The sequence below is a fragment of the Nicotiana attenuata genome, chromosome 2, assembly GCF_001879085.1.
Source record: "Nicotiana attenuata strain UT chromosome 2, NIATTr2, whole genome shotgun sequence".
NCBI lineage: Eukaryota > Viridiplantae > Streptophyta > Magnoliopsida > Solanales > Solanaceae > Nicotiana > Nicotiana attenuata.
Genome location: NC_031990.1, coordinates 75,470,963 through 75,481,847, shown reverse-complemented (window position 1 = coordinate 75,481,847; position 10,885 = coordinate 75,470,963). Strand labels below are relative to the sequence as shown.

General features: G+C 39.2%; 1 pseudogene; it reads left to right on the top strand.

Annotated features, from left to right (window-relative positions):
* LOC109212905 lies at positions 5,360-6,368 on the top strand (annotated as a pseudogene).

Genomic DNA, 10,885 nt, shown 5'->3' with positions numbered 1-10,885 from the left:
TTAAAACTATAGAAAATTTCGTGATTCCTCTTAAAGTCCAAACCATGGAACAAAAAATATCCAAGTGGATAACTTGATTTGACCCTTGGTCCTGCTGTTTTCGTATCAATACTAATCAATATAGAAAGAGACAGCAGCTATTGTGTCAACTACTTCAAGTTTTCTTGCTTCTCCTTCATTATTTGTAACAGAAGCTCAGGAAGAGGCTTGAAAAACAGATCAAGGATGATGTTGGCCAAGCTTCCGGTTTACTTTGCCTTCATTTCCATGATTGCTTTGTTCAGCCCCCCAAAAAATACGAGACAATAGCGTGGATCTGCAAGAAGACGCACAAAAGAGATGTGGTCATCTGGTGCCCCCTTCTTCCCCAACTGTTCCTCTATCAGATAATATGCTATCTGTACAAAAAAAAAACTTTACTAAAGCGGACAGCCACGCCAAAATTGGTAGCTGCCACTAAAAGCATAACTAGAGGAGTGAACATGGCCGCTCCTCTCCACTCGCCGACCGATCAAATCGAGGTAACGAACGATTTAATTTGGTTTAACTAACCATTTTTCTTAATGGAATAGAAGCAGGAGCATTCTCCCATACACACGAAAAGGAAATGCATCATATTCTCCAAAAACAAGCAAAATTAAACAAACTGGGACCCCCAGGGAATACATCATATTCTCAAATGCAAGCAAAATTAAGCAAACTGGGACTCCCCCAGGACATACGTCATATTCTCCATTGCAAGCAAAATTATGCAAATTGGGACTCCCCCAGGAAATACATCATATCCTCAAATGCAAGCAAAATTAAGCAAACTGGGACTCCCCCAGGAAATACATCATATTCTCAAATGCAAGCAAAATTAAGCAAACTGGGACTCCCCCAGGAAATACGTCATATTCTCCATTGCAAGCAAAATTAAGCAAATTGGGACTCCCCCATGGAACCCTTTAAGGCTAAGGCCTTCGCCATCAAAGATCGACAGGTTTGACCTCGCTCGAACTGGGACTCAGGCTAAGTGCCTTCGCCATCGACTCAGGCTAAGCGCCTTCGCCATCAACTCAGGCTAAGTGCCTTCGCCATCGACATATTACAGTTCGACCTCGCTCGAACCGGGACTCAGGCTAAGCGCCTTCGCCATCGACATATTACGGTTCTACCTCGCTCGAACTGGGACTCAGGCTAAGTGCCTTCGCCATCGACTCAGGCTAAGCGCCTTCGCCATCGACATATTACAGTTCGACCTCGCTCGAACTGGGACTCAGGCTAAGTGCCTTCGCCATCGACATATTACAGTTCGACCTCGCTCGAACTGGGACTCAGGCTAAGCGCCTTCACCATCGACATATTACGGTTTGACCTCGCTCGAACTGGGACTCGGGCTAAGTGCCTTCGCCATTGACTCAGGCTAAGTGCCTTCGCCATCGACATATTATAGTTCGACCTCGCTCGAACTGGGACTCAAGCTAAGCGCCTTCGCCATCGACTCAGGTTAAGTGCCTTCGCCATCGACTCAGGCTAAGCGCCTTCGCCATCGACATATTACAGTTCGACCTCGCTCGAACTGGGACTCAGGCTAAGTGCCTTCGCCATCAAAGATTAACAGTTCGACCTCGCTCGAACTGGGACTCAGGCTAAGTGCCTACGCCATCAAAGATTAACAGTTCGACCTCGCTCGAACTGGGACTCAGGCTAAGTGCCTTCGCCATCAAAGTTTGACAGTTCGACCTCGTTCGAACTGGGACTCAGGCTAAGTGCCTTCGCCATCGACTCAGGCTAAGCGCCTTCGCCATCGACATATTACAGTTCGACCTCGCTCGAACTGGGACTCAGGCTAAGTGCCTTCGCCATCAAAGATTAACAGTTCGACCTCGCTCGAACTGGGACTCAGGCTAAGTGCCTTCGCCATCAAAGATTAACAGTTCGACCTCGCTCGAACTGGGACTCAGGCTAAGTGCCTTTGCCATTAAAGTTTGACAGTTCGACCTCGCTCGAACTGGGACTCAGGCATGCGCCTTCGCCATCAAAGATTAACAGTTCGACCTCGCTAGAACTGGGACTCAGGCTAAGTGCCTTCGCGATCAAAGTTTGACAGTTCGACCTCCTTCGAACTGGGACTCAGGCTAAGTGCTTCGCCATCAAAGATTAACAGTTGGACCTCGCTCGAACTGGGACTCAGGCTAAGTGCCTTCGCCATCAAAGATTAACAGTTCGACCTCGCTCGAACTGGGACTCAGGCTAAGTGCCTTCGCCATCAAAGATTAACAGTTCGACCTCGCTCGAACTGGGACTCAGGCTAAGTGCCTTCGCCATCAAAGATTAACAGTTCGACCTCGCTCGAACTGGGACTCAGGCTAAGTGCCTTCGCCATCAAAGTTTAAGCCGTTANTAAAAAACACGCATATACATTATTCCGGGGCTCGTGTTGGAGTTCAGTTGTTTCAACTTGCATAAGTAAGTTTTCTGTTTTGCTTCTTCTTTTATTTGAATCTTATAATTAGTTTAAAATTCTGTTTAATCAATTCATGCAAGTTTCTGTAAGTTTCAGTTAATTTAGACTTGATTTAGGTCTGTTCATATTCATGTTAGGTTAGTTTAACTCGCAATAGGTCAGTTTTTAATTCATAAGTTGTCCATTGATTGATACCTGTTTATGGTCGATCCTGTTTTGATTGTTCGTTTAGTTTTGGATTAGTTCAGGGTTAACCCTGTTTTATTGATTTTGATTGGTTAATGCAAGTGTTAGTTCTTGTTCTTTGATAATTCACTTTTATTGTTTAGTGCAATTAAGTTTATTGTTAGTTGATAATTGGATAGTGGTGTGATTTAGGATTAATTTTAAGTCTCAATTAGCATCAATTTTAGAATTTTTGGAATCACTTTGGTTATAGCTGAACCTGTCAGTCCCTGTGAGTAGTTAACCATAGTTATTTGACCAAGTAAGAGGGGTTGAGGTCAATTAGTATAGGTTGGTAATTTCAGAATAAATAAAAGGGTAGTTTAGGTACTTTAGCCAAGGAATCTTGTAGTAATTGAAATTAGAAACCCCTAGAACCTTCTAGATGGGGTTCCAATTAGAAATTCAAGAACTTAGTAACATAGCTTGGGCAATAAGTCAAAAATTTTAAGGACTAACTAGCTAAAAATAAAAGTCAGAAAAGGATTAAAGAGTAAAAATTAAAAGTTGAAGCAGCCCTAGTAACTTGCCTATAAAGGCATTGTTACTTGGAATACAAGACAGATTTTTTGAGCATTGAAAAACTCTGAAATTTGGGGGCGGCTGAACCCTGAAATTTACTACTCTATGGAATTTTTGGATGAATTAGAGATTCCCAGGTCTCGAATCACAATTCCAGCTCACACAAGTTTGAATATGGACTAGCTTTCCTTGTGCTTTCAGTAGTTAGAGCTGCAGAGAATTTTAGAGTGTCATTTTGAAATTAACTGGGCTATTCGAGTCGATTTCTGGGTCTTGTTACTGGTTTTGGTAGCTGTGAATTCGATTTGAGATTGTTGTTGCTCTTGTTGCTTAACACTGCTACTTCCTCTTGCTGTTGCTGACCCCTTTCTTTACTTTGCTCAATTCCAGGTACCTTTGTAATCCCTAGTGGCTCATTCAATGCATGTGAATACTTGTGAAATCCAAATGATGAAGCAATTCGATCATACAAGTCTGTTTTGGCTTCCATTACTAGTTAATGTGTAGTTGTAGTTCATTTAAATAAATGAGTATTGGTGTTAGATAGGACTATGTGTGTTATTTAGGGCTGTTTAAATTTGTTTTGTAGTTAATATGTGTATAATTTGGACTGTTGAACTGTTATTAATTGGAGTTACTAGACCATTCTCTTCACTTCGTACAAGTAGGATATCCAATAATACTTGTTTAGCACAGCTAAGTTTACAATATCACAGGCAGTATCAGTTTGAGCTACAATATTAGGAAATATAAATGCTTAGGATATAATAGTAGCATTATAATAATCCCGAGTTCCAGTATTGATTTTCAGTTTTTTGCTTAGTCAATACTAGATTTGTTTGAGAGATACACGGGTTAAGTCTAAAGGTTTATCACAATTCTAGATTAAATGCTAGTATCAATTGACATGTGAATCTGAGCATTAGCTTAGTATGGTTGTAAATATTTGGACCATCGAGACAGGCCCAATGTACACTACAATTGAAGGCCTGTCCGGTTGTCTTGCCTCATTCCGGAATCGGGCTCACATTGAGCCCAAGATTTTGGCTGCTTCAGGAACGCCGACGGCTCAGCTCAAGCGACCGGATTGCTTCATGTTTGGGCCAGTGCCTAGGCCCAAAAATTTGTTGTGAGTTAAAAACCCCTTTAAAATCACATTGGGAATGTGGGGATTGATTTGCAAGTATAAATTTAGGTTTTCGAGTTAGGTAGCGAGTCCAAACTAAGAGGGTCTTCCCTTTTGTTTGAATTCGGACTTGAACTTGAGGCCCGAATTTATAATATCAAATTAATTAGGCCCTTTTAGAGATAAAAGAAGTAGAAAATCATAGTTTCTTTAGGATAACCTTCGAATAAAATGAGATGAGCCTCGCCGCACAAAACATATAAATTGCGGGGCCCTCATTAAATACTTTATTAAAATATTTTAGAAATTCGGGACATGCCATTTAGCGAATTTTCATGGCTTCCCGCGAAGTTAATAAGGCGCTAGCCACTTTAGGCACGCTTTTAATAATTTTACTTTCCTAAACTCGGGTGCGCATTTCATGCAACCCAAATCCAAATCCCAAAACGTTGAATAAGAGGTGTTTAGGATCCGGGTGCATTTCATGTGACGTGATCCAAAAACACGCTCTTAAACGACGTTCACTTTCGTAAAAACAAAATAAACTAAAAGCGGTAAATAATCTTAAAATTGCACTATAGGTTTAAATATGTATAAAAACCAGATTTTAGCCATTTATGATAATTTAAGCGACCGTGCTAGAACCACGGGATCCGGGGGTGCCTAACACCTTCCCTCGGGTCAACAGAATTCCTTACACAGAATTTCTGGTTCGCAGACTCCAATTGGGAAGTCGAAATTTTCCTCGATTTGGGAGTTAAATTAAATCGGTGACTTGGGACACCAAAAGCCAATCCTATCCCAAGTGGCGACTCTAAAAATAAATAAATGATCCCATTTCGAATAATGTCACTTTAAATGGAAAAACTCTCTTATACATTTATCCTTCAGGGTAGGTGTGTAAAAAAGAAGGTGTGACAATAGTAATCCACTGGGATGAGATGGAGAAACTATGGCATTACACATTCTACAATGAGCTCCGTGTTGCTCCCGAGGAGCATCCTATTCTGCTGACTGAGGCACCACTTAACCCCAAGGCAGAATGAGAGAAAATGACTCAAATCATGTTTGAGACATTCAAAGTGCCAGCCATGTATGTTGCAAACCAGGCTGTTCTCTCTCTGTTTGCTAATGGTCGCACAACTGGTAAGAAGAAGAAGGAATACCAGCATATTCTGGTTCATTACACTTATAGTCAAGTGACTAATTTTGTTTATCGTTTTGCAACAAGGTATTGTTCTTGATTCTGGTGATGGTGTGACCCACACTGTCCCCATCTATGAGGGACATGCACTTCCCCATGCTATCTTGCGGTTAGTTCTTGGTGGTCGTGATCTTACATATTATCTCGCGCAGATTCTCTGCGAGAGCAGTTATGTCTTTAGCGGTGCTGTTGAAATAAGTGTTATTTGTCATATGAAGGAGACGATTGCTTATGTTGCACCGGATTTTGAGCAGGAGATTGAGAAGGCAAAAATTTGCTCAAGATCAGTTGAGAGGAGCTATGAACTTCCTGATGGACAAGTCATTAATATTGGTGCTGAGAGGTTCCGTTGCCCTGAGGTCCTCTTCCAGCCATCGTTAGTCGGAATGGAAGAGACAGGAATCCATGAAAAAGCCTACTTCTCAATCATGAGTTGCGATGTTGATATTAGGAAAGATTTATTTTCAAACATTGTGCTTAGTGGTGGCTCAACTATGTTATCGTATGAGCAAGGAAATCACTGCTCTTGCTCCGTACAGCACGAAGATCAAGGTAATTGCACCACCGGAGAGGAAGTACAGTGCCTGGATTGGAGGATCAAAGCTAGCTTCCCTCAGTACTTTCAAACAAGTTAGTTTCTTTTTGCTTTATTTGGCCGATCAGTCACTCAGTCAAACCACGTCTCATTCCCAAATAAATTGTTCTGATTGTGAATGTCTTAGTGATAATTTCTTTTAAGCTCAAGGGATTAGCACTAATATCAACTTCTCATGCAGATGTGGATAACGAGGGGGGAGTATGATGAATATGGTCACTCACTTGTCCATAGGAAGTGCTTCTAAGAGTGGTTTGTTAACTTAAATCCTCTCTTTCAGATTCCACAAAACTGAATGCTACTTCAGTAAGAGATGAGAGATCATTGGGCTAATGTTTGTTCTATTGCTTTTCAGGTTAGGCACAATTGGTTACTTTTTTCTCCACAAGCAGAGCTTTCTGTGGGTCTGGATTGGAGTTTTCTTAGCTTTGGATATATTATAAAGCGCCTACGTAATTCAATTTGAAACCGTTGATTCTTTTTCACATCTTTCTGTTTCGAATTTAACTGCCAACCAATTGTAGGCGATATGGACGAAAGCCTATTCAGAACCATTTTAAGTACCAACTAAATTGTGTTTTATTCCAATACAATACCAATTATGTCTCAATTTCAAATAAGTTGATGTCGGGTATATGAATTTATAACATAGCTCAATTTAAGCTCATCTTATGTCAAAACAAGCAACTAGAAATAAAAGCTTAAAACAACATAGGTGTAGGGGTGACAAAATGGTTCAAAGAAAACAGTTAACCACCCATATTATCCACTAAAAAATGGGTTGGATAATGAACTGTTTAAAAACGGGTCAAATATGGATAAGAACCATATTATCCATTTAGAATATTGATAACCAATGAGTAACCAATGGATAACCAATGGGTCTAACTTTTACATTTGTAAAACTTCAAATTGGGGGTTCCTCAAGTTAGAGAGACTAAGAATCTCCCAAAAGTGATCATATACAAGAAGTCATGGAACCCATATTATCCGTCGGTTAACCCGTTTTTTATCCGTATTAAATATGGGTCGGGTCGGATAATTCCACTCCTACACAGGTGTCATAATAATTACATTGAATGTATAAGTTACAAAGCATTAAAAGGTTTTGTTTCTCAGTTTATTTAGAAATCATGTGCAAAACACATGTTAATTAACATCAGTTAAGGGATAAAAGTTTAATTGATACTCATTAATTTACTAATTTGGCATGCTTATAGATCAATCCATTTTGACTCGTCGGCAATATATATATATATATATATCGTTAATAATGTAAATGAGAAATCGAGTTAATTAGTAGAGTAATCGGTTATTAATGTAATTGAAAACAAACAGGCGTATATACTAGAAAAAAAAATTATACTAGAAATGTTTGAATGTTTCTTCTATACTTTGGCACAACGAAGATTTTATTAGTGTTGCTCAAATGAAAAATTGTGAAAAGAAAAGAATCAATTAATATAATTCAAACCAAAAGGAAAATAGGGAGCATAATTACAACAGATTTGGGTACGCATTGAAAAGGGGGAAAAAGAATTAGTCCAACAGCAATAGTGAATTGATTCGAAGCTTCCGTTTTATTTGCATTTACGGTTATTTACACGCGTCCAAGAAGTACATATCCAGAACAGAAACTATGAGTTTCTCTATTTACTAGAAAAAGTCCTTTGTTTTTTCTTATATACTGAACTAGCAAAGGGTTTGTTTCCATAAAGGTAAGCTTCAATCGGATTTTGTATGGTTTTGTCTTTGTTTCACTTGTATTTATGTTCTTGGTGTTGGACTTTAAAGGCATTGAGCTTTAAAGACTTTAAGTATTGGGCTTTAAAGTATAAGAGTGTAAATTGGAAATGATGGGAAATAAAATGGAGGGAAATGAAAATTTGAATGAAGTGAGCTTTTGACTTGCACTTTGTCCCTCATTGGTGAGGGACAACTACATTTGTGTGCTTATATATAGAATCACTTCTTAAAGCTCTTAAAATGAGTTGAAGAGAATGAACCCTCGCGCCGTCGTCGTCGCTCACTCGGCTTCGGCTTCGGAAATTAATCGATAAGATTATTTTGTTGGACAAAATTTATTTAATTAATTATTTAATAATTAATTAAATGCCAGATCACTGCTGAAGATTCAGAAGGATAGTCTGGCCGCGGTCCTGGCGTAACCGCGGTAGGATCGCGCCAGAACCTTGCTGCAGATTCAGAGGGCCACTCTGGACCGCGGTCCTGGCGTAACAGCGGCAGGCCGCGTAAACTTCTGAAAAGGCACCTTTTCCATAACAAACATCACACCTCTTCCAATAATTGCCTATAAATTTTGAGGCATGGCTTCGTTTTTAACACACCAAAAACATTACAGAACTTCATTCTTTCTGAAAATACTGCATTCTAATTCGCAGTCTCTCTCTCTCAAATTCGTAAGTGTGATTTTGCTCCGTTCTTTAAGTTCGTTGGTATCCTGCAGTTTGTATTGCCACTGTTGCAGGAAAGTTTATTCCGTTTTATCCTAGGAGGATTTAATCTATTACCTTGGCAACGTGTGAGGGGGTTAAAATTCCTTAAGGACGCACAAGCAAATTGTGGACTCGGAATATTTCTTAATCTTTATTGTTTTTCCAGTTTCTTTTATTCTTCTAACAGTTTTCTGATTTTGCGTTTTAACACAGTAGCAACAACAAGCTTAAGGAATTTTAGATACTAACATTTATGTGTTGAAATATATATTAAACTGTTATCTATATTTTGTATACTGGTTTGGAGACTAAAGCCTTCGTGCTTTCTACTCCAATAATTGTTCTTTCCGGTTTAAAGTATATCAAAACTTTACCGGAATAATAAACGTACGGGTTTGCAGTATATAAAAACTTCACCATTGTTACGTGTTGTATGTTTGGTTTGGTATTCAGTTTGAAGATATCAAAACTTCATTGATTTAACAAAGTTCTGTTTCTTTTCCAACTCTACAGAAAAATGACGAATGAAAACCAAACTAATAAAAATGTTGCGGGAACGGGTGCTATTGTTACGAGTGTTGCTGCCTTGTCAAGCCGTTCAACTCCTGCTCATGCTATGGCACCAGCAGAAAAACCCGGAAAGTTTTCCGGTATTGACTTCAAACGTTGGCAAATGAAGATGCTCTTCTATCTTACTACGTTGAGTTTGCAGCAATTTATCAAGGAGGATCCTCCGGTCCTGGCTGATGGCATTCCGGATGACGAACAATTTGTTGTAACTGAAGCATGGAAACATTCTGATTTCTTGTGCAAAAACTACATTTTGAGTTGTTTGGAAGATAGCTTGTACAATGTCTATGGTGTCATGAAAACTTCAAAAGTGTTATGGGATGCGCTTGAGAAAAAGTACAAGACTGAGGATGCCGGACTTAAGAAGTTCGTGGCTGCAAGGTTTTTGGATTTCAAGATGATTGACACTAGGTCGGTCATAATTCAAGTCCAAGAATTACAAGTCATTGTGCATGACCTCCTTGCTGAAGGTATGGTCATAAATGAGGCCTTTCAAGTCGCTGCTTTCATTGAGAAGTTACCTCCGTTGTGGAAGGACTTTAAGAACTATCTTAAACACAAGCGGAAGGAAATGACACTTGAAGACTTGATTGTTCGTTTGAGGATAAAAGAAGACAACAAAAATGCTGAAAAGAAGTCACGTGGAAACTCGACAATAATAAGGGCTAACATTGTTGAGGAGGCGCCACAAAATAAGAAGAGGAAAAAGGCTTCTGGACCAAAGAATTACCCAAGCAAGAAAAAGTTCAAGGGTAATTGCCACAACTGTGGAAAGTCTGGGCATAAGGCCGTGGACTGTCGTGCACCAAAAAATGATGTACAAAAGAAAAACAAGAAGAAGAATCAAGCAAACATGGTTGAAAATGTTGAAGACATGGAGGACTTGTGTGCCATGTTGTCTGAATGCAACTTGGTAGGAAATCCTAAAGAATGGTGGATAGATTCTGGAGCCACCCGCCATGTTTGTGCTAACAAGGAGTTATTTTCTTCTTATGCCCCCGCAGGACCCGACGAGACAATTTTCATGGGAAATTCGTCTACAGCCAAAATTGAAGGAGTTGGCAAGATTGCGTTGAAGATGACGTCGGGAAAAATAGTGACTCTAAACCAAGTTCTCCATGTTCCAGAAATTCGCAAGAATCTGGTGTCTACCTTACTTCTTGTCAAGAATGGATTCAAATGTATTTTTATTTCTAATAGTGTTGTACTAAGTAAGAATGATATGTATGTAGGAAAATGTTACCTAAATGAGGGCCTTTTTAAGCTAAATGTAATAGCAATTCCTATCAATAAAGCTAATGCTTCTTCTTGCTTACTTGAGTCAAACACTTTATGGCATTCACGCTTAGGTCACGTCAACTTCAAAACATTGCGAAAAATGATAAATTTAGACGTATTGCCAAAATTTGATTGCATTAATTCCAAATGTCAAATATGTGTGGAATCAAAGTATGCTAAGCATCCTTATAAGTCTGTTGAAAGGAATTCAAGTCCTTTAGACTTAATTCACACAGATATTTGTGACATGAAGTCAACACCATCTCGCGGTGGGAAAAAGTATTTTATTACTTTTATTGACGATAGCACAAGATATTGCTATGCTTATTTACTTAATAGTAAAGATGAGGCAATTGTTGCTTTCAAGCAATACAAGAGTGAGGTTGAAACACAACTAAACAAAAAGATTAAAATGATAAGAAGTGATAGGGGTGGAGAATATGAATCTCCTTTTGAAGAA